Raw genomic sequence first — 25,816 nt, forward strand, 5'->3', positions numbered from 1 at the left:
GTAATTTGAAGTAGGGTTATTGTGAAGATATGATATTATTACCCCGATATTTTTTTTCATTGGGTTATTATGACCAGATTATTTTGTTGTGGGTTATTTCAAATGGGTTGTTTTTATGGGATACCAAAAAAGGAAGAGATATAATTATGAAGGTAGAGATATGAAGTGATATAAAGAGAGATAGAGATAGAGGGAGAGATGAAATAATAAATATGGATATAGAGATAGAGAGGAAAAAGAAATATAGACATACAGGTCTATGAAAAAGGAGAGGGAGAAAGAGAGGAAAAGAAGAGGGGGAGAGGAAGAGAGAAATAGATGTAAATCTTGATCTTGAGAGGTAGAGAGATATATAAAAAGAAAAAGATAGATAGGGAGATATAGAGATATATATAGATGGCAAGATAGATTGATAGATAGGTAGAGGTATAAAGAGAGGAGGAGAGAGATAGAGAGTAAAATAGAGAAACATACAAATAAATATAATTGGATATAAAAAATAGATATGGAGAGAGGAATATACAAAGATAGGGAGATATAGAGATGCGTGAGAAGAGTAAGAGAGAGAAATAGTGATATATTAGAAGAGAAAGGGAGGAAAGAGGTATACTTAGATAGATTTATAAGAGGATATGGAGGGAGTGAGGGAAGGAGATATGGGGAGATATAAATAGGGGGAGATAGAGAGAGGGAGAAGAGATAACATTATGTTGAGTCATCTCAAAATATAATATCAGATAAAAAATTCCCCTTTCAAAATGTTTCAATGGTGCACATATAATTTGAATGGCTTTTAGTTTATACTCGCAATTAGATTACAACAAAGAAGGGGAATCTGATGAATTTTCAGATTCTTTGTCACATGCAGAGGCTTGATATCTAAATACATGTACTATTTTTAGTTATTTTATTGGCTTAAGAATTAAACATACATATTAGATTTTGATTATAATTCTTTATGTTATCATGATTTGTATAATTGTATGGTAGTAAAGAACTAGAAGTGTATATCATCATATTTTTATAATTGTATGGTAGTAAAGAACTAGAAGTGTATATGATTTGTATAATTATATAGGGAGAGATTTAACAAGAAATATGGCTTAGAGAAAGATATAGATAAGTAAATAGATATAAACATAGAGGTCTAGGAAAGGGGATTGCACGTAAAAAAAATCCAATGAAAATATCTCCTGACACAATAACCCATGTAAAAACAACCCCATGTCATTATGATCCAAGGTGAAAATAACCCCTAGTAAAAATAAAATAGTGATAGGATATCCCCATAAGATTATAGAGGAAGGAAAACAAAATTTACAAATTACATGTACATTTCTGAAAAAACTTTATCATTCAAATTTTCAACCATAGTGCCAAATTATGAGTGATACCTCTTAAGTAATCTAAAATGTTACAGTTGTCATAACCATCGACCAATCATTTTAGTCTTCCTTTGAGATCATGTTATTTTTTCTTTCTCAATTTCCCAGTGCATCCAACCATATATTTCTCTATTTTATTCTCTTGGAGATCCTATTCTTTTTCCACTTCTTTGATGAATTTCTAGACTGAGCTATGCGATGTTTGAAGCAATTCACTAAATCCTCCATGTCATCCCTCAACAACATTATTGGTTTTGGGAAGATCATCTTGAATATCCTAATAGAAATTACACGTTGTGAGTGGAAACTTGAGTGATTGTTTGTTGCCTCTTTTGGTTAGTTTACCAATCCAAGTGTCTTCAAAATATTCAATCATGCCTTGCAAATTCTCCTCATGTTTTTTATAATAAGGACATTATAAATTTTTTTGAAATGCATCAATTATGTCTATCTGAGGCACGAAAGTTAATGCATCAAGTTTATGATCCAAAATGCAAAGACTTCATCGATATAAATATGGATATAGAGATAGAGAGGAAAAGAAACATAGACATACAGGTCTATGAAAAAGGAGAGGGAGAAAGAAGGGAAAAGAAGAGGGGGAGATGAAGAGAGAAATAGATGTAAATCTTGATTGTGAGAGGTAGAGGGACATATAAAGAGAAAAGGAGATGGCGAGATAGATTGACATATAGGTAGAGGTACAAAGAGAGTGGGAGAGAGATAGAGAGAAAAATAGAGAAACCTACAAATAAATATAAGTGGATATAAAAAATAGATATGGAGAGAGGAAGATACAGAGAGAGGGAGATATAGAGATGGATGAGAAGAGTAAGAGAGAGAAATATTGATATATTAGAAGAGAAAGGGGGAAAGAGGTATATATAAATAGATTTATAAGAGGATATGGAGGGAGTGAGGGAAGGAGATATCGAGAGATATAAAGAGGGGGAGATAGAGAGAGAGAGAGAAGAGATAACATTATGTTGAGGCATCTCAAAATATAATATGAGATAAAAAATTCCCCTTTCAAAAATGTTTCAATGGTGCACATACAATTTGAATGGCTTTTACTTCATATCGGCAATTAGATTGCAGCAAAGAAGGGGAATCCGATGAATTTTTAGATGATTTGTCACATGGATAGGCTTGATATCTAAATACATGTACTATTTTTAGTTATTTTATTGGTTTAAGAATTAAACATATATATTAGATTTTGATTATAATTCTTTATGCTATCATGATTTGTATAATTGTATGGTAGTAAAGAACTAGAAGTGTATATCATCATATTTTTCATTTGAGTTATTTACTTGAAATTAAATTGTGGTGGAGTTGTAGGTTGTATTCACATATATTTTCCTTTTCAAGTGTAATTCCTTGTGAGATCTTAATCGGATCATTTACATATAATTCCCAAAATTTGATAAAGTCAAATTAAACAACTAAAACAAGGCATTCAAATTGCTTTCTTTTTTAACTATAAATTTATAAAACTTAGCTTCAAGCAACTTAAAAATATCAAGTTCGTAAATTGAGTTCAATTCCACTTTCATGTGAGAGAATTTGCTATTAATTAAGATGTTTTAGGAGACAATTATTTCAAAGGCAAGTTGTTAGTGTTAAAGAGAATGCATTGTAGATAGAAGATTGGTTGACCTAATAGTCTATATATTCAAATCATAGTTATAATTCATTTTTTTATAATTTAACATTATAACTTACATATATTACATATTATATTTGATTTAGAAGAAAATAATTTGTTGTATTTTAAAAATATAATATATATATTAAATATATACATTAAATTATAGTATATTATGTATATGTATAATTATGTATAAAATATAACACATATCAATACTAATTTTTTTGATGAGATTAACTCATTTTTAAAATCCGGTTTAAGCTGAGAGAGCCTATTTATAAGGCTATATCTACCCAATGGCTTCATTGCTAATAGTACTACTAGGCTCTCAGTCGCCAATGTATTATCACCTTTTTGTTAAATTTGCAAGCTTATGATCTAGTGAAGACCCATAGACTATAATCACAACAAACCAACAAAAGCACAAATCTTAGAAATTCAATAGGCAAATTTAGAAATAAAATAGCACAAAATTTAACTAAAAAATTTATAAATATGTAAATTTCACAATTATAATTACTAATAAAATATAAATATATTTGTAAAGGGACTTATTTTCCTCTTCTTTCTAAAGTATTATAGAGTAGTAGACTTTTAATTGTTTCTTTAATGTTAATCTTTTTTACCTTTGACAAAATTTATAAACATCCAAATTTATTCTAATTCAAATGTAGTGAAGAATTCACCACACCTATTAAAATATGCACTATTCGACATTGTAAGCTAAGGTGTTGTAACTAAAGGGTAACCATAATTTGAATGAAGGCTAACCATAATCAAGGACTTAGAAATGAATCTGTTCATATATAATCTTATTTGCAATTGGATAAAGTAGATGACATCAACATTACAATCTTAGAAGAATAATGCATACTTGCTTATTGTTCTTGCCCTTGGTTCGCCATTGTTGAAATGGTTTATCCAAAAGTTTAATTGAGGAGTTTATGATGCTCGCAATTAAATAGATCCCTTAAACATCACACATTCCTTTCTAGAGTTAGAACATACACCCAAAGGGAAAACAAATTAGAGATAATAGGTTTAGGTTAAATCAAGACTAAGAGTTATAATTTTATTTTTGTGCATCAAATTCAAGTCTATAAAATCAATATTGCTTACATACATATAATTAGACAACTAAATTTATGTCAATAATGATTATTAGAAAAAATAATAAATTAAAACTACAGTTTCATGCATTTAATTAATTAATTATAATATTATTTCAAATTAATTGTTTATACAAATAAACACTTAGAAGTCGTGGTTTTCCCTTAAAATATATTTCCCTAATATAAATATACATATTATTTCAATACGCGTGCTTGTGAATTATTGTCGGTAGGAAATAAATTAATCCATGACAAATGTTTTTTTTTCTGGTAACATCAAATGGGCGTAATCAAATAGCGATACAAATTATTTATGCCGTGCTTGACCGAACGTAATTGAAAATACAAAGGTGATATTTTATTTTGTTGATCAATGCCGTCTTTATTTTATTGCATTGAGCAATAATGCCGTGTTTGACTGAAGAGATGAAAATTGTAATATTTTATTTTATTGCAGGAGATACTCCGTTGGGGAGCATCACCTCTCCATTCTTTGCGAATCTCTCACGGCTTCAATGGTTGGACCTTTCAGTAAATTATATTTATTTCACTATGATAGTAAACTACCATTTTAGATAGATAAGATAATAGTTGAGAATAAAGGACAAGATATGGAGTATTTAAAAATTTTGAGATTAGTAAAATGTCTTGATCTATCTGACAATACTTTGTCTTGCAACATTCCTCAAAACATTGGATCACTCAAAGGTTTGATTATTCTCAACATTTCAAGAAATAATTTCAATGAAGAGATTCCTAAACTCATTGGAGATATGACACTGTTGGAATCACTTGATCTTTCACAAAACAAACTATTTGGGGCTATTCCTACTGAGCTACAATTTCTCACATCCTTAAGTTACTTTGATGTGTCTTATAATAACCTATTAGGGATGATACCAAAAGGAGGACAAATGATGACATTTGATTATGCATACTTCTCCAACAATTTAGGCCTATGTGGCCTACAGATCTATGTGTCATGCTTAAGTAGCCCTCCTAATTCTCCAAAGGAGCATGAAGAAAATAATGAAGATTCAGAGGATGATATATGGTGGGATATAGGAATGGCAATAGGGTATGTAATAAGCTTTTCAATTGTAATGGGAATATTGTGTCTCAACAAAACATGTAGCATCATGCGCTTCAAATTCATGGATGACATCATAATTTGCATATTCCAAACAATGAGAGCAATTTTTTTCTTAAATGTTGGATGATTTATGTTGTACTTTTGATCAATAATCTAATCATCTATAATGTATTATCATATTTTCATGTTGTAGAGTGTGCAATGCATAGAACGATACTAGTTGTGCAATGCATGCAAATTGCTATGAAGCCTATTTTGTGTCAAATTTCATTAATTTTATTTTCAAAATGTTCAATTATTTGTGTTTTATAATTTGAGGTTTAGTAAAATTTTTAGTGAGATTGAGTTGATTTGAGTTGATTGTACATCCTTCTTGTATTTACATTATTTGGTGGTGTTATTAGATTTAAAAGGAAGCTAGTGCATTTTCATTTTGATGATCTGTATGTAGTAATACTTACTTGTTTGGTCTTTACACTTTCTCCTAAATATTAAATTTTCAAAAGTTTTACAACTATAGTAATCCACGATACTTTATCTTTCTCTATCCCCCCTTCCTCTCTTTCTATCCATCTCCCTCTCCCTCTATCCTTTTCTATCACTCTCACATTTTCTTTGTGTTTTTTCTATGATCCCTTTCACATACTCTCTCCCTCTCTCTTTCTCTCCATCTCCATTCTATATATCATTCTCTATTGCCATCTCTCTATCCTCCCTACTTTATATTTCCCTTTGTCTCCCCTCTCTCCCTCCCCCTCTCTCTTTCCCTCCTTCCATCTATTTATATCCTTATATCTCTAGCTCATTCATTCCCTCTCTCACCTTCCTCTCCCTTAATGTCAATCTCTCTACCAAAAAATGTAATTATAATATAAAACATGTGCATTTTCTTATTGATGAGAACATCCATTGATTCCAAAGATAAAAAATGACCAAATTAGATTAAAAAAGTAATTTATAAATTTATATTATATTATCTATATTATATTAAATGTAATATATACATACATTTATTGTTCAATTATGTATTTAAATTATATATTAGATCTACACTATAATTATATTGATTGTTATATTACTAATCCTCTCTCTGATTATATAAGTATTCACATATAAAATAAGTATAGATATGGAGAGAGGGAGAGAAGACAGAGATGCATAGATATATTGTACAAGATAAAGGGAGAGATAGGTAGAGATAAAGAGATATACAAAAGGAAAAGGGAGGAGGAAAGGAGATATGGGGAGGTATATAGGAGGAGATAGAGAGATAGAGGAACATATAGAGACAAAAGATGGGTGAAAAGAGGGAGAGTTAGCTCAATTTATAGAGAGGGAGAGTGAATGGGAGAGTATAGATAAAGGATGGTATGGAGAGATAGAGAGGGATAGGGGTGGGCACAGAGAGATAGGGAGATAGATTGGCAGATAGGGAGATAGAGGTAGAAAAAGGTATAGATAGAGAGTGAGAGGGGGAGATAAGGAGATTGAGATAGAGGGGGTAAGAGTGAGATCGGAAGACAAACAAGTAATAAAGAGAGAAAAGTATAAGTATAGAGATAAATATAAAGATAGAAATATACATAAAGATAAAGATTGAATTGTAGAGGATATATCTAGACAAGATATGTATGAGTGATGTGTTTGTGTGTGTGAAGAGGCAGAGAAAGAGCTCAAAGTGGAGATTAATAGAAAGAGGGAGTGATATGAAGAGAGAGAGAGAGGGAGAGATACATATTACATATTGATACATACATACATACATACTGATACATACATAATGAGAGGAAATGTGCTCTCCTAGGGTTTGAGGTTGTGTATTAAGTATTGCTCTCTTCAGACTGCATTTATTGCAAGATTTTTGCATTTATTATGGCTCCGACCAAATTTATCCCAGCCGTTGATGCTGGTGCTAGAGTTGTTGCGATGGACCCTCATGGTGCCTCAGAACAAGCGCCCTTGCTAATTTGTTCCGAAAGTGTTTCACGAGGTATGTCCTTGCCTGATGTTGTACTTCCTGTTCAAGATTTTGATAGTGCCAGTGAGTGGCTTGAAAAATGTACTTTAATAGGATATTTTGTGGGTAGGATCCCTCCTAAAAGCATGCTTCATGATTGGGTTGCCAAAGCCTGGTCTCCTCATGGAGTCCATCTTGATGGTGTCCAAAGTCTCACGAAGGGTTTCATTTTGTTTTGCTTTTAGAACCCTTCCCATGTTGAGTCTATCCTCTCCCATAGGCCATGGACCATTCAGTCTTCCCTCCTGGTTTTTCAGTGCTGGTCTCGTGACTTTTCTATCTCAGATGACAAAACATTACGGGTCCCGGTCTGGGTTGAGATCTTTGGTCTTCCTTTGCCTTGTTGGCCTTTCATGCAAACCATTGCTCAGTCTGTTGGCAAAGTTGTTTGCCTTGAGCCAGACCAATTTTTTAATGCTCACCCTCAAAAGAGGGTTTGCATTAAGGTCGACCTTTCACGCAACCTGAAGGAAAATATTGATATCCAAGTGGGAGGCAATACCTTCACCTAGAAGGTTCTTTATTTGAACCTTCCCAACACTTGTTATCGGTGCTAGTCGATGGAACATAAGATCAGGGATTGTCCCTTGGCTATTCGAAAAATAAAACCCCCTATTACAAAGTCTGACTCTCGACTTGTGCAGGGAGCTAAGAAGGATGAATGGACCACTGTAGTTCACAAAGGCAAAAACTCTGTGGCTTCATCCCAAAAGACTCCTGTCAGTTGTTGTTCTAAGCCGATGACGGAACTTCCTACGTAGACATCGTCTACCCAGGCGGTTTCTACTTAGGTTTCAAACCTTGACAAACAGGGGAACGACTCTTCTAAGGGTGATGCTCAACCATTTTGAGTGTGCACTCCTCAAGCCGTGTTTGCAATTTCTGCTCCACACTCTCTGCGCTGCTCTCGCAGCCCATTTGGGCATGCTAAGATTGTAGATGGTGGTTCAGAAAAACCACAAGTTATTTTTGGTGGGGATTCAGAGTTTTTGTGCAATAGCTTCTTCTCTCTTGGGGATGAGGAAGATATGCAAGTTTTCTCATGAATTACATCTCATGGAATGTTCGAGGTCTCACAGACCTCACTAGAAAGTATTATGTTCGAAATGCTCATCAATGTGTTGTAGGTCCAGATGTTCTCTGCCTTTAGGAAGTCAAAATTGTTGGTTTCATTCAAAATGCTGCATGCCATGTTATTTGGTTGGATAGCCTTTTTTTTTCCTCCTAGCATGAAGTTGGTCGAGGTGGAGTTGCTACACTCATTTCACCTCATTGGCTCTTTGCAGTTATTTCTCACAGTTTTGATCCCATGTAGTGTGCCATCTAGGTTCTGCTGTCAATTGATAATCATTATGTTGGGATCGTTAATGTTTATGTTACCAATAATGTGGTTGATAGATCATACCTTTGGTGCTAGATTGCTGATAATCTGTCACCTACAACTTGGGTCATGTGTGGGGACTTCAATATGGTTGAGATGGCAACCGATAAGGATAGAATATTGCCTTTTTGCTAGACAACTGCTGAGCGGGAACCCTGGTACTATATGCATAATAAGTTGGGTCTTTTCGACCCCAACACCAACTACCACCACCTTGGTGGGGTCTAGCACACTTGATCTAATTTCAAAGCTAGCTCTGACATAATTCTTTAAAGTCTTGATCATGCTATGATAACTAGGCAATTTTTTTTTTCTTTTTTTGAAGATCAAGATTTGTTCGGCACTCCTCTTGTTGATGTGATGCTTTTCGATCACTTCCCCATAAAGTTTAACATTGAATTCCAGTTGGCTACGCAATGTCCTTCCAAACACAATTTTGCCTCAACATGTCTCTCCTACATCATCAAACCACGATGGCCCATATTCAAAGGGTTTGGAATTTAGAGCCAAGGCCTCATCATCACACTGATTGGATTGCGTGGTGAAATAATGCCATTACCTGCTTTGTGAGGTTTTTGTGCATTTATGGTAGACAGCTTGCCATGTACTGTAGGCAGTCGTATGACGTAACCACCAAAGATCTCTATGCTCCCACAAAAGCTCTGGCCTTGAATCCTTTTGATTATAACCTGCAAATTTGATATAGAGAGATACATATTAGAGAGATGAAATTATAAATATGGATATAGAGATAGAGAGGGAAATAAATATAGACATACAGGTCTATGAAAAAGGAGAGGGAGAGAGGGGAAAAGAAGAGGGGGAGAGGAAGATAGAAATATATATGTAAAGATTGATCGAGAGAGGTAGAGGGATATATAAAAAATAAAAAAGAGAGATAGGGAGATATAGAGATATATATAGATGGTGAGATAGATTGATAGATAGGTAGAGATATAAAGAGGGGGGGGGAGAGATAGAGAGAAAAATAGAGAAACATACAAATAAATATAAGTGGATAAAAAAGATAGATATGGAGAGAGGAAAATACAAAGAGAGGGAGATATAGAGATGCATGTGTTAGGCCCAATATGGAAAGCTAATGTACTGAGAGGGGAGGGGTGAATCAGTACTTCAAATCTTTTCTTCAATAATAACTTTATTGTGAAGCATAAACCAAAAACTACTGAAACATAATATAATGCTAAAACAAATGAATAACAATCATACATGATTCACTCCATAACACATATATTTTGGTTACGCAGAAACTCTTGGTTAGAGAGAAAAACTGCGGTGGGGATGGCACCCACAACTTCACTACTGCAATAATAAAGGTTGCTCGGTTAGAGCTACAGGTTTAGCTATTTCTGATAGCTTACCCTATTAGGAGTATCAAAGATCATTAGATATACCTTGCTAAAGGATTTTACAACACTTATTCTAAATGCTGCACCTGGTTAAAGGCTTTACAATTTATAGACTTTGTTAGAGTCTTTTTACCCTGTTAAAGGTTTCTTTTACAACTCAAACTATTACAATCAAAATATTATAAATATCTACAACTTCACATCTAAAATGTTATAGCAGATTCTGTGTGCTCAAAATGAGATTACCTTGCTCATAGCATACCTCGATAACCCATAAAGTAACTTGGTAAACCCTTCTATTTACTCTGTTCCTTGACTATTCTCTGAAATCCTTCTCGGTGACCTTTGTGTCTCTGACAGTCACAATACTCTATTCTTCCTTATGTCTTGCTTCATACACTTATACACACATATCTGATCCTCAATTCATGTTGTATAAATAGATCTCTTATGTTGGTGATCTTGTTCATTGCTTCAATCTTACAAACATGATTCATTAAATGAGTAACCATGAAAAATATTTCATTGGATAGATATCCTCAAAATCATACAAAATATTTAAGGTACAATTTCCTAAGTGATAAATATTCCCTGTTCATCGATCTGGTAACACGTTTCACTCGGTGTGTGTTAATTCGATATATCATCTTTGCTGCTCGGTAGACATAGAATGTTACTCGGTAGACAACTCGGTGTAGACTAGGCTTTGTGACTACTTTCTTCTATAACTGACTGCTCTATGCTTACCGACTGAATATTTCGGTAGTAGTAACTGACTAGAGTATATAGAATGACTTCAAATCTAAAAAACTAATGACAACTTAGTGAATAGTAACAATCTCCCCTTTTGACATTAGTTGAGATGTTTGACAAAACTTTCTTTCAAAGTCATAACCCAAAAATCTATATACTTAGAAAATTTGACTAAACTGACAGTATATACAATTATCAATAAAATAGTGTACTCAAATATACTCCCCTTATCAATATACTATACAAAACTTTGATTTTGCATGCACTGTGATCAATATTCTGTATTCACTGCTCAGTTCTCTGTTCGATGATCACTGCTTTGTTATTTGTTGCTCGGTTCACTGCACTGCTCCTCATGTCAAAATTATCTATATACTCGAATATATTGATCTTCTTATACACACTATACTCCCCCTTTTTGACAAACATCAAGACTAGTTACCATTTGGTGGAGGCAACTAGTCAAAAATGGATTTGGACTTTGTTCTGGTATCGGTGAGAGCAGTAGAGAGGCAAGTTTTACCTTGCCAATAGAAATGGCTTTTGGTACTTCTTCAATCATTTTAGCAATGATCTCTTTATCCTTCAATTTGCTCAAATATTCTGATGCATCTACTCTAGATGTCTCTATCTTAGTTAGGAGTTCATCCAGTTGAACATGGATGGCTGCATCTTGAGTCACTGTAGCTTCAGGTAGCATATCGGTTAAGAGTGATTTTACCTTTTGAAGTACTTTGTTTTTCTTTTGAATAGCCATTTGCTTCTTCTGTTCTGCTTTGGCCTTGCATAGTTCACCAAATTCAATGAGTGCTTGCCCTTTTAATTTGGAGATGTCTACATTCGACAACACTATTGGCTTTGATAAATCTAATTTGAAACTATTCTTTTTCATTTTCCTCTCTTTAGTTTTCACTGGTTGAACTAAGACAATGGCTTGTGAGGCTTGTTGACCCTTGGTAGGTTGCTCAGTAGATGCAACACTTTTGTCAATTTCTTTAACCTCTGATGTAGCCTTCAGTGAATCCTTTCTCGGGGTCTCAGTTGTAACATTTTCAATGCTAGAAGGTGCTTGTGAAGTCTGTTCTCTGATGGCCTAAGAAGTAGCTTCTCCTTCTATAGACTTGTGACCTTCTTTTTCTTGTTCAGTATCCTGAGGGGCCTTGGTTGAAGCAAGCTGAGTGACCGGAGGATAGGGTTGAACTTGTTGCAAAACTGACTCACTGGATACCAGTTGGGCATATGCATTCCCTTCTATCATTTCCTATTCTAGTGCCTCGATATCCATGATATACTCATGAATTTGTATGGTCTCAGCAGGGTCTTGCTCGGTGACATCAACTATTTTAACTTCAACTTGCTCACCAACATTCTTGATTCGGAAGATTTCCTGTCACTTTTCCTTGGTCTCATTCTCTACATCCAGATAAAGGCCATTCATCAATTTTAAGGCTCTTTGCTTGACAAGGAAGTTGGTCTGGTAGTTTTTCAAATGTTCATTTATTTCATCTATTGACATGTCTGAGAAGAGATGTACCAGACTCTTTTCTCTCATCTATTTTTCCAAGTCCATAGCATACTTCCACCTATTATCAATATGCATATACAATTCTTTTGGAAGAGAGTTAGATACTTCCAATGGGACCAATTGAAATTTCAGAAGTGTGTAGATGACAGCTTCTTCTATTTGTCTCTTTTCTGCATCATCTCTGGATTCATACTTAACATACCTAAATGCACCAAAACCACCATATTGTTTCAGATTTGCACAGAAGTTATCAATGCTATGAACATCTTTCTATTTGCTCTTAACAATCTGAAATTTACTTGCATCTTCTGATTCGGTGTCACTAGACTCTTTAGTCAAAATGAGTCTTTGAGTAGATTTCTTGTAAGTTTTGGTTACCTTCGGTATGACAACATTCTTTTGTTTCTTACTCAGTGATACTGTAGATGATCTAGTGTTTAGGCATTTAACTATAGGAGTCGGTGATACCTATGGTGTATCCCTTTTCTTGCTTTTCAAAATTTTCCCTTTAGGCAACTCGGTGCTCAAAGTAATGGCTGCTTCTTGGGCTTTTGATTCCTCCTCGGTGATGACTAGAGTGCCCTTGACAGGTGTGGAGGAAGAACCTTCTCCAAATTTCTCTGTTAGTGGCTTGATCTTTTTTGTTGCTTTCCTTGTAGCCTTGGGTACTACAATGCTCATCTTAACTTTCTCTTAAACTTCTTTAAATGTATCGTATATCAGCTCGGTAGCATGCCTTGGAAGTGTAAGAAAAGAATCTATCTATTGTTGTGTAATGTTAAAATCAATCTCATAACCCATAGGTGGCAAAGATTGAGTTCTCAGTTCCACAGTGTTGACATAGCAGTAGTCGGTGTCTACTTGAAAGCATATGTCATCTTTGTACTTCTCTACTAGCTGGGGTGGAATCCGATACCTATTGTGCATATTTTCCTGAAACTTGTTGAAATAATCATCCATAATCTCATTAAAGTTATCACCTAGCTTCTTGATGAAGTCATTGATTTGATGGGTGATTGGTCGGTGTAGCTCCCAAACTACTTTACTGACTGATGGAAAGAATTTCTAAAAATAGAAAAATATGCATATCAAAACTGATCCAAACTTCAGTGTATTTGCCGAGTTGTTCTTCTTTGGCTTCCTTATGGTATTGAGATTCTCAAACAGGTTTTTCAACAATACTTCGCATAAATCAATTTTCATGCCTTTCTTCACAATTTTGTATGCTAGATCGACAGGTACACAGGGTACACTATTTTCCCTTGCCGATTGAAAGAAACAATATCCTATAACTCTAATTGCAAACTTCAGTTTTGCATCTATAACATTGTTTAGTTTTAGGCCTCTGTAATTAGATTCTACTCCGGTTAAGCTGATCAATTCCTTTTGTGATATCATTTTCTGAGCTCGGGCATGATCAAAAATAGGGTAACCGATGATCAAGTGGATGATTTCCTTGGTAATCTTGAACAGTTGCTCCTCTAACCACATGAAGTCATCATGAACTCTGCTCAAAACAAATTTAACCCACTGGGGTTTGAAGACTCGCGGGTAGGTTAGGGCTTCGATCAATCCCTTGACTTTGATGTGTTCAAATTTGCTATCTAGTTTACCATCGGTGCACAATTCATCATATGTGTCCTTGATTTCTATGTGACCTAGTTCCTCAACCCAACACTTAGTGAAGAATCTCACATCCTCAACTAATAAAACCCTATCCAGAATGAGTGAAAAAGCAGTTTTATCATTCGATTCAGATGCTACTTTGGGAGTAAGAGAGTATTTTAGCAAGGGCTTTTCAATGTTCTCAACAACAATGGGCTTCTGGATCTTAGGTGCCATTGCAGATTTCGGATAAACACTAAACAAAAGATCCTTAGGGTTTGAAGACTTTCAAACAACAAATGCTTTCTACTTAGCAAATAGTAACAACTTGATATGCTCGGTAAACTATCTTGACAATGCGTTGAGATTGATGTAAATACCTTTGAATTCGCTTCAGAAGAAATTTGGTCACCTTTGAATCGCTTTGCTTTGCTCTTTGAAAACTTGGTAAGTGTAAAATGACCGCGTAAAAGCTTTAAGTACTCATTTTTACCTTATTGGGCTCCGTGCAGGTAGGTAAGAAAACATTAAATGCACTCGGTTCCTCTTACTTTTTATGCTTTTATTGAGTAGCCAAACTTCCTGCATTTACCGACTTGACAGGCTTCCAAAAGACTTAATAAAATTTCAAATTTCCTAATGCATCTTTAGCTATGCAGATTTTGAATTAAGTATATGATAAAATAGGAACTGTTAAGATTTAACCTTGAGAGAATGTAGTCCCTTCATACCTTTACCGATTAATTTGGAATAGGTGCACCTAACTCGATAGTTAAGGTGCTTTCTTCATTTGACACAATTTCCTTCTTTTTCCAAATCATCTGTAATTTGCCTTTTATTTGCTCAGTATCTCCTCTAGGTTGATCTCTGTAATCTCTAGCCAAGTGTCCAACTTTGTGACAATGAAAACATGCCATACCAGGATTTCTCCATGATCTTCAGTTGTTCATTCCAAACCTTACAAAGCAGTTGGCACTTATATGTCCATATCTTCCACAATATTCACACCATATTCTTGTATTATAATCCCATGGTACTACAGAATACTGTCGGTTAGGATCTGTGTGAGTTCGGTAGCCTCTAGTATTTGCTCGGTGTGCAGACCACAAATAGTTCTTCTGCTGAAACCAACACTTCTCGGTACTATGTCCATATCTATTGTAGTTTTTACAAAACCCTTTGAATTTTGCCTTCTGATAATTGCTAGAAGACTTTGTCCTACATTGGTTAGATGTGTGACCATATTTATTGCAATTGTAACAATAACCATTAAACCTAGTGACATTTGGTTGCTTACCTTTTTTGATTTGGCACATGTTAGCAGTATGTGCTTGTTTTCCACAGTAGTTGCAAATAGGCTTATTTCCTTTGATGTTCTTCTTATTTCCAACTTGCTTAGATGATTCTCCTCTCTCAGTAGTGTGGATTCCCTTTTCGGTAGAGTCTTTTCTTTTGTAACCGAGTCCTGCAACTTTGTTGGGTCTTTTTGTATTCAGTTGCTCATCCAACATCTTTGATGCTTCATAACTCTTTTTCAATGTTTCTTTGGATTTCTTCTCTATTTCAAGTTCATCGGTCAACCTTGATACTTCAAGTTTCAATGCTTGATTCTCATCATCTTTCAGATTTACTTCATAATGTGCATAACCCAATTGATCTGACAGATTTTATTGATTCCCAGTCAACCTTGTGATTTCATCATTCTTTTCAGATACTAATGCTTCAAGTTGTTGTTTTTCTCTTTCATGATCTCTTGATTTATCCTCGGTTGTCCTCATTGCATCAAGATTTTCAGTCATCTGTTTGCTAAAATGTTCATGTTCTCTTTTCATTGCTTTTAACTGATAAGTCAGTGCTTTGATCTTTTCTTTCAGTTCTCCAATCATTTCTTTAGTCTCTTCAGATATACTATTCTCAGATGATGTCTCAATTTGTTCCACTAACTCTTGAGAGTCCTGCAAATCATCAGACAATCTTCTTCTAACTTTCAGAGATTTTTGCATTTGTTTCTGCATGTCAGCTATCAATTGATTAGCATGATCCAATTCATTTTGAAGATTCACAATTCTCCGAGATTGTTTATAGCCTTCCATTGATAAGATCTTTCTCTTTGGGCAGTTAAACCATTTTCCAAGATTCGAGCTCTGATACCAATTGTTAGGCCCAATATGGAAAGCTAATGTACTGAGAGGGGAGGGGTGAATCAGTACTTCAAATCTTTTCTTCAACAATAACTTTATTGTTAAGCATAAACCAAAAACTGCTGAAACATAATATAATGCTAAAACAAATGAATAACAATCAACATGATTCACTCCATAACACATATATTTTGGTTACGCAGAAAATCTTGTTTAGAGAGAAAAACTGCGGTGGGGATGGTACCCACAACTTCACTACTGCAATAATAAAGGTTGCTCGGTTAGAGCTACATGTTTAGCTATTTCTGATAGCTTACCCTATTAGGAGTATCAAAGATCATTAGATCTACCTTGCTAAAGGATTTTAGAACACTTTTTCTAAATGCTGCACCTGGTTAAAGGCTTTACAATTTATAGACTTTGTTAGAGTCTTTTTACCCTGTTAAAGGTTTCTTTTACAACTCAAACTATTACAATCAAAATATTACAAATATCTGCAACTTCACATCTGAAATGTTATAGCAGATCTATGTGCTCAAAATGAGATTACCTTGCTCATAGCATACCTCGGTAACCCATAAAGTAGCTTGGTAAACCCTTCTGTTTACTTTGTTCCTTGATTGTTCTTTGAAATCCTTCTTGGTGACCTCTGTGTCTCTGACAGTCACAATACTCTGTTCTTCCTTATTTCTTGCTTCACACACTTATACACACATATCTGATCCTTAATTCATGTTGTATAAATAGATCTCTTATGTCAGTGATCTTGTTCATTGGTTCAATCTTACAAACATGGTTCATTAAATGAGTAACCATGCAAAATATTTCATTGGATAGATATCCTCAAAATCATAAAAAATCTTTAAGGTACAATTTCCTAAGTGACAAATATTCCCTATTCCTCGATCTTGTAACATGTTTCCCATATGTGTTTAGGCTCAATGCTTCTGGTAACATGTTTCACTCGATGTGTGTTAACTCGGTATATCATCTTTGTTGCTCGGTAGAAATAGAATGTTACTCGGTAGACAAGTTGGTGTAGACTAGGCTCTATGACTACTTTCTTCTATAACCGAATACTCTATGCTTACCGATTGAATATTTCGGTAGTAGTAACCGACTAGAGTATATAGAATGACTTTGAATCTAAAAAACTAATGACAACTTAGTGAATAGTAACAACATGAGAAGAGTAAGAGAGAAATAGTGATATATTAGAAGAGAAAGGGGGAAAGAGGTATATAAAAATAGATTTATAAGATGATATGGAGGGTGTGAGGGAAGGAGATATGGGGAGACATAAAGAGGGGGAGATAGAGAGAGGGAGAAGAGATAATGTTATGTTGAGGCATCTCAAAATATAATATCAGATAAAAAATTCCCCTTTCAAAATGTTTCAATGGTGCACATACAATTTGAATGGCTTTGAGTGCAGACCTGCAATTAGATTACAACAAAGAAGGGCAATCTGATGAATTTTCAGATGCTTTGTCACATGCAGAGGCTTGATATCTAAATACATGTACTATTTTTAGTTATTATATTGGTTTAAGAATTAAACATTTATATTAGATTTTGATTATAATTCTTTGTGTTATCCTGATTTATATAATTGTATGGTAGTAAAGAACTAATCATCATTGTTTTCATTTGACTTAAACTTGAAATTGAATTGTCGTGGAGTTGTAGGTTGTATTCGCATATATTTTCCATTTCAAGTGTAATTCCTTATGACATCTTAATCAGATAATTTACATATAATTCATAAAATTTGACAAAGTCAAATGAAACAACTAAAACAAGACATTCAAATTGCTTTCTTTTTAAACTATAAATTTGTAAAACTTGGCTTTGAGCAACTTAAAAGTATCAAGTTTGTAAATTCAATATAATTCAAGTTTCATGTGAGAAAATTTGTTATTAATAAAGATGTTTTAGGAGATCTTTGTTTCAAAGGTAAGTTGTTAGTGTTAAAGAGAATGCATTGTAGATAGAAGATTGGTTGACCTAATAGTCTATATATTCAAATTATAGTTATAATTCATTTTTTTTATAATTTAAGATTATAACTTATATTACATATTATTTTTTATTTAGAAGAAAATAATTTGTTGTATTTTAAAAATAAATAAATTTATTAAATATATACATTAAATTATAGTATATTATGTATATATATAATTATGTATAAAATATAATACATATTAATACTATTTTTTTTGATGAGATTAACTCATTTATAAAATCTGGTTTAAGTCGAGAGAGTCCATTTATAAGGATATATCTACCCAATGGCTTCGTTGCTAATGCTACTAGTAGGCCCTGAATCCCCAACGTATTATCAATTTTGGTTGGATTTGCAAGCTTAATGGTCTAGTGAAGACCCATATAATATAATCACAACAAACCAACAAAAGCACACATCTTACAAACTCAATAGGAAAATTTAGAAATAAAATAGCACAAAATTTAACTAAAAAATGCGTAAATATGTAAATTTCACAATTATAAATACTAATAAAATATAAATAAATTTGTAAAGGGACTTATTTTCCTCTTATTTCTAAAGTATTATAAAGTAGTAGAATTTTAATTGTTTCTTTAACGTTAATCTTTTTTACCTTTGACAAAATTTATAAACATCCAAATTTATTCTAATTCAAATGTAGTGAAGAATTCACCACACCAATTAAAATATGGACCATTCGAAATTGTAAGATAAGGTGTTGTAACTAAAGGCTAACCATAATTTGAATAAATCATCAAGGACTTAGAAATGAATCTGTTCATATGTAATCTTATTTGCAATTGGATAAAGTAGATGACTTCAACATTACAATCTTAGACGAATAATGCATACTTGCTTATTGTTCTTGCCCTTGGTTCACCATTGTTGAAATGGTTTATCCAAAAGTTTAATTGAGGAGTTTATGATACTCGCAATTAAGTAGATCCCTTAAACATCACATATTCCTTTCTAGAGTTAGAACATACATCCAAAGGGAAAACAAATTTGAGATAATAGGTGTGTATAGTGAAAAGTGGATCATGGAAACAATAATATTGAAAGACTAAATGAATTCAACCACAAAACCCTAGCCCAACAACAAAAAAGATCCACCATAACATATGAAGATTACCTAAGATAATGCAAATCAATAAAATCACAAAGATTATACAATCACATATCCACTAGGGTTTGAATCTCCATTCTTCCTATCTCCACTGATCTTGCTTGATATATTTGCTCTCAGATTTTATGTGTACACAAGAGCTCAACAAAGAACAGAAATGTGGTTGATAGCTTGATCGTAAAAAGGCTTGATTTCATAAAATTAACTAGAATGCTTGGGAGAAGATTGATAATAAAAGATGCATCCTCTTATATAGAAGACACTTTGTAAATGAAGGGATAAGATTAAAAGGTGTAAAGATAAATGGTCTGCTAGGATTAAAGGGTAGGTAAAGGAAATAAGAAAATAATGAGAGGGTAGGTAGGCCAATGAATTAATTAAATAAATAAAGATTTATTTAAACAATAGAAGAAGTGGGATCAATTAAATAAATAAAAGTATTTTTTTAATTTAGGAAAAAGGACAATTTAAATAAATAAATGTATTTATTTAAATGAGGAAAAAGGCTAGAAGAGTGTTGGTGTAAATAATTATTCATCTTGGACATTATTACAACTTACTTAAGTTTACTTAGTAAATGCATCTCATAGTATTTTGGGTATGAGACATTTGGGTGTTTGTGCCACATTGGGATAGTGTGTGTAGGAGAATTTCCATCTTTTATGGTGTGATCTTGTTACTACTCTATCATATCCACTTATTATGGAGTGATAATTTCACCTTCGGTGGGTAATCCAACTCATGTGGAATATTTATTGTTTCTCCTACCTACCACACCTATTTCCTACCTACCCTTGTTTCTTATTGAGCCACATGTAATGTTTGTGTGCTCACATATCCCTATAGCCTTGCCTATATATGCAGGCTCATCTACAGTGTATGAACAACTATTGATCTATTGATGAGAATACAATTTATTCTTGTCCTATATTTCATCTCTCTATTTATACATTTCATTGAACTCTTGATCTTGGCAAAATATCACATGGTATCAGAGCCATTAGAGAATCATTTATTAGTCCTTGAGAGGCTTTATTGCGATGTCAAGAGGCAGATATGAGGAGAAGAATCTTTTGGAGGTGTCCTAGACCAAATCCGATCTCACCATCGCGTCTAGGTGGCCGTTTCCATGAATTTTGACTATAAATTTGCCTATATTGGGTGAAAGTCAAATTTCAGGCTTGGAGGAAAACATTTGCCCAATTTGGGTGGGTACGGTATAGATTTTTGAAAATTTTTCTAAAAAAAAAAATTCAAATCGGGAGAACTTTTTTTGAATTGTAAAATTCTTTTGCAAATCAAAACAAAAAAAAAAATCAAAAAATATATTTTTACGGGGGGTAGTCCACCCCCCGAACCCTGTTGTATCATCTGTAGCTTTTTGCAGGCCCCGTACATTTTTCCATTACCCATGGTCTTCCTAGAAGTCTACACCTCCAGTCACCATCATCGAGCCTGCTCTCCACCACCAACCACCTCATGGTGGTCTTTGCTCTTTGCTGGCTTCCAGCGACTGTTGCTCCATTGGTTTCTTGCCCCAATGACTGCTCCTGGCTTCACCGATAGGCCCTCCAACCACCACTGACCATCGCCACCATGATTCTTCATGGCCCCCGTTGTCGCCTTGGTCACCGGTCTGTCGCCTTGGTCACCGGTCTGCACCTCCGTCGGTGACCTCCCCACCCAGGTCGCGTCACCACCGACGTTGACTTCCAGGCCGCCACGTCGACACTGTTAGACTGTGCACAACCTGAGATTTGCCATGTCATTGAGCCAACTCACTTGGTCAATGCCACCTTAGCCGCCACATCTATGAAATGCCATCTTTTCCGTACTGCCATGCCAGCTTTTTCAGCCAATCAGATTTTGCTACGTGTTAGTCCGTATAGTATGGACGTCTAGTTAGCAAGGAGGTGAAGTTTCGCGATGGCTAGATGACGGTGAAATTTAACCTCCTGTTTTGGTGATGTCATCATTTTTTTTGAAATTTTGGTAGGCCCCCTCCATTGAGCTTTTCAATTTTGGAGTCCAACTTTGGAAGGCCATATCTTGCTCATTTGTGGTCCTTTTTGGGTGCAATGTTTTGTGAAATGGGGTATAATTTCATGTAATTTCTTGTGGTGGCATTATTTTCTGATTTTGAGGGACAAATTTTTTAGAAATCTCAATTTTTGGTGATTGTACTTGTCCAATCCTCATTTTTGCAACTTCCGAGACTTCGTTTGGGCTCATACGAACTCCTTTTCAGGTGTCATTTTTTTTGAAAGTGCATAATTTTTTGTCTACTCTATAATATGCTATTAGTTTGCAATGATTTTGGGTAGAAATTGTACTTTTAGTATATGGTCTTTTTTGGGCAATTTGACACTTGTATTGCATATATCTATCTTGCTGGTCTTTTGCATTGTAGTTCTCAGCCTATTGGGGCAGTTGTAAAACAAAATCAGAAGTCCACCTTGCCATTGTTTGCAAGTGGCCTATTGTACACGCACTACATATAAAGTGCCAAAGTCATCATTTGGGGGTTTACTTTGATTGATTGAATTTGGGAAGGTTTCTCTTGTTCTTTTGTGCTCTTGTGTTCTTTCCATTTTGTTGCTATGGGTTCTCCTAAGTTTCCTCTTTTAACTCCTCATAATTATGCTACTTGGAAAATTGATGCATGGAGTAAACTTATGGAAAAAGGACTAACTCATTATATTGATGGAACTATTGTTTCTCCCACTGATCCTAAAGGACAAGATATGGAGTATTTAAATTTTTTATATAGATAAGATAATAGTTGAGAATAAAGGACAAGATATGGAGTATTTAAAATTTTTGAGAATAGTAAAATGTCTTGACCTATTTGACAATAATTTGTGTTGCAACATTTCTCAAAACATTGGATCACTCAAAGGTTTTGGTTATTCTCAACATTTCAAGAAATAATTTCAATGGAGAGATTCCTAAACTCATTGGAGATATGACATTGTTGGAATCAGTTGATCTTTCACAAAACAAACTATCTGGGGGTATTCCTACTGAGCTACAATTCCACTTAGTGATCTTGTTCTACATACATACATACATATGTATGTATGTATGTATGTGTATGTGTATGTGTATGTGTATGTGTATGTGTATGTGTATATGTATATGTATATGTATATGTATATGTATATGTATATGTATGTGTATGTGTATATGTGTGTATATATATATATATTATATATATGTATATATACATATACATACATACATATAATGCATATCTCATGGCTTCAATCATTGGAACTTTCAAGTAACTCATTAAGAGGTAAGATCCTTGCCTTTGGTGAACCTCTTTCTTTGTCAAGTCTTTCTATTGCTGACAACAATTTGGAAGGTTCTCTTCCCTCCTCTTTAGGTAGCCTCTCATAATTGTAGTATCTCTAACTTACCTCAAACAAATTAGATGGCAACGTTCCGTCTATTCTAGGTAATCTCTTAGCCCTGAGTAATCTCTTAGCTCTAGGCAGTGAGCCTGAATGCAAGTGCATTCTCCTTTTGTAATATTGTTCTACTATTGGCCATAGTATAATAATATTGTGGGTACGCAATCCCACTGTGGTTTTTCCCTTTCCAGGTTTCCATGAAAAAATCTTGGTGTTATGGTTGTGTGATTGTTCATTTTATGTTTCTACACTTTGATTACTTTCTCATGCATCCAATGGTTTAAGAATTGACTTGATAAGTTTGCTAATTATAAAAACTGATTCACCACCCCCCCTCTCAGTGTTCATTGATTCCAACAAGATAAGATTTATCGATGTCCGAGGATTTGGTGGTAGTGCTTAAAACCTTAATCATTATTTTTGAATCGTTTTGGACAATGCACTGGTTGATAGTAATGCTCCCACTATGGGTGATGAAATATTAGAACATGAAGCAACAATGATATTTATTGTAGAATCTTGAGTCGAGGATGACATATCTTTCATTTCATTTTACATTTGACAGTGATCATCTCAGGTTTTGAAGCATGATTATGTTCTTTACTTCTTATCACTTGACCAGATTCTATTTCCACCATAGTATGACACACACTTGAACATTTATTTGTAAAATAATTTGTACAATGCTAGATCATTTTATCCATGCTTTGTCGATAAAGAAAAAATGTGTAACCATTTAAAACAAGTAATTTATTGTCTTTTTGCCTTATTTAAAATTGAAGAGGAATCATCATCAATATTCCGATAAAAATAGCAAACACTCACTAATTAAAGACTTCATCGACACTGATTAATATCATGCACTTATTAAATGTGAACAATTATCATATGTCGGCTCTCCTTTCCACCATGGGTTGTTTGGAATCCAAGGTAATTTAAAGTAGGGTTATTGTGAAAATAGGATATTATTACCCCAAGATATTTTTTCATTGGGTTATTATGACTAGATTATTTTGTCATGGGTTATTTCAGATGGGTTTTTTCGATGGGATACCAGAAAAGGAAGAGATAGAAATATAAACGTAGAGATATGAAGTGATATAAAGAGATATAAAGATAGAGGGAGAGATGAAATAATAAATATGGATATAGAGATAGAGAAGAAAATAAATATAGACATACATGTCTATGAAAAGGGAGAGGGAGAAAGAGGGAAAAAGAAGAGGGGGAGAGGAAGAGAGAAATAGATGTAAAGATTGATCGTGAGAGGTAGAGGGATATATTAAAGAGAGGGGGGGAGAGATCGAGAGAAAAATAGAGAAACATACAAATAAATATAAGTGGATATAAAAAATAGATATGGAGAGAGGAAGATACAGAGAGAGGGAGATATAGAGATGCATGAGAAGAGTAAGAGAGAAATAGTGATATATTAGAAGAGAAAGGGGGAAAGAGGTATATATAAATAGATTTATAAGAGGATATGGAGGGAGTGAGGGAAGGAGATATGGGGAGACATAAAGAGGGGGAGATAGAGAGAGGGAGAAGAGATAATGTTATGATGAGGCATCTTAAAATATAATATTAGATAAGAAATTCCCCTTTCAAAATGTTTCAATGGTGCACATACAATTTGAATGACTTTGAGTGCAAACCTGCAATTAGATTGCAGCAAAGAAGGGGAATCCGATGAATTTTCAGATGCTTTGTCACATGCAGAGGCTTGATATCTAAATACATGTACTATTTTTAGTTGTTATATTAATTTAAGAATTAAATATATATATTAGATTTTGATTATAATTCTTTATGTTATCATGATTTATATAATTGTATAGTAGTAAAGGACTATAAGTGTATAACATCATTTTTTTCATTTGACTTAAACTTGAAATTGAATTGTGGTGGAGTTGTAGGTTGTATTCGCATATATTTTCCTTATCAAGTGTAATTCCTTGTGAGATCTTAATAAGATCAATTACATATATTCATAAAATTTGACAAAGTCAAATTAAATAACTAAAACAAGACATTCAAATTGCTTTCTTTTTAAACTATAAATTTGTAAAACATTGCTTCGAGCAACTTAAAAGTATCAAGTTAGTAAATTCAATTCAATTCAAGTTTCATGTGAGAGAATTTGTTATTAATAAAGATGTTTTAGGAGATCTTTGTTTCAAAGGTAAGTTATTAGTGTTAAAGAGAATGCATTGTAGATAGAAGATTGGTTGACCTAATAGTGTTAAATAATTATTCATCTTGGATATTATTATAGCTTACTTAAGTTTACTTAGGAAATGCATCTCATAGTATTTTGGGTATGAGACACTTGGGTGTTTGTGCCACATTGGGATAGTATGTGTAGGAGAATTTCCACTTTTTATGGTGTGATCTTGTTACTACTCTATCATATCTAATTATTGTGGAGTGATAATTCCACCTTCAGTGGGTGATCCAACTCATGTGGAATATTTATTGTTTCTCCTACCTACCACACCTATTTCCTACCTACCCTTGTTTCTTATTGAGCCACATGTCATGTTTGTGTGCTCACATATCCCTATAGCCTTGCCTATATATGCAGGCTCATCTATATTGTATGAACAACTATTGATCTATTGATCATTCATCTATTGATGAGAATACAATTTATTCTTTTCCTATATTTCATCTCTCTATTTGTACATTTCATTGAGCTCTTGACCTTGGCAAAATATCACATGGTATAAGAGCCATTAGAGCATCATTGATTCGTCCTTGAGAGGCATTATTGCGATGTCAACAGATAGATCTGAGGAGCAACATCTTTTGGATGCGTCCTAGACTAGATCTGACCTCATCATCGCGTCCAAGCGGTTGTTTCCATGAATTTTGACTATAAATTCCCCTATATTTGCTAAAAGTCAAATATCGGGCTTGGAGGAAATTTTTTGCCCAATTTGGACGGGTATGGTACAAATTTATGAAAAACAATTTAAATTTTTCTGCAAAAAAAATAAATTCAAATCGACAGAAATTTTTTTTGAATTGTAAAAGTTTTTTGAAAATCAAAACTAAAAAAAATCAAAAAATCAAAAAATATATTTTTACGGGGATATTCCACCCCCTGAACCCTGTTGTACAATCTACAACTTTTTGCAGGCCCTGTACATTTTGTCGCTGCCCGTGGTCTACCTGCCACTGCTCGTGGTCTTCCTGATAGTTTGCACCTCCGATTGTTGTTGTCAGGC

The sequence above is a fragment of the Cryptomeria japonica genome, chromosome 7 (genome assembly GCF_030272615.1).
Source record: "Cryptomeria japonica chromosome 7, Sugi_1.0, whole genome shotgun sequence".
NCBI classification, from domain to species: domain Eukaryota; kingdom Viridiplantae; phylum Streptophyta; class Pinopsida; order Cupressales; family Cupressaceae; genus Cryptomeria; species Cryptomeria japonica.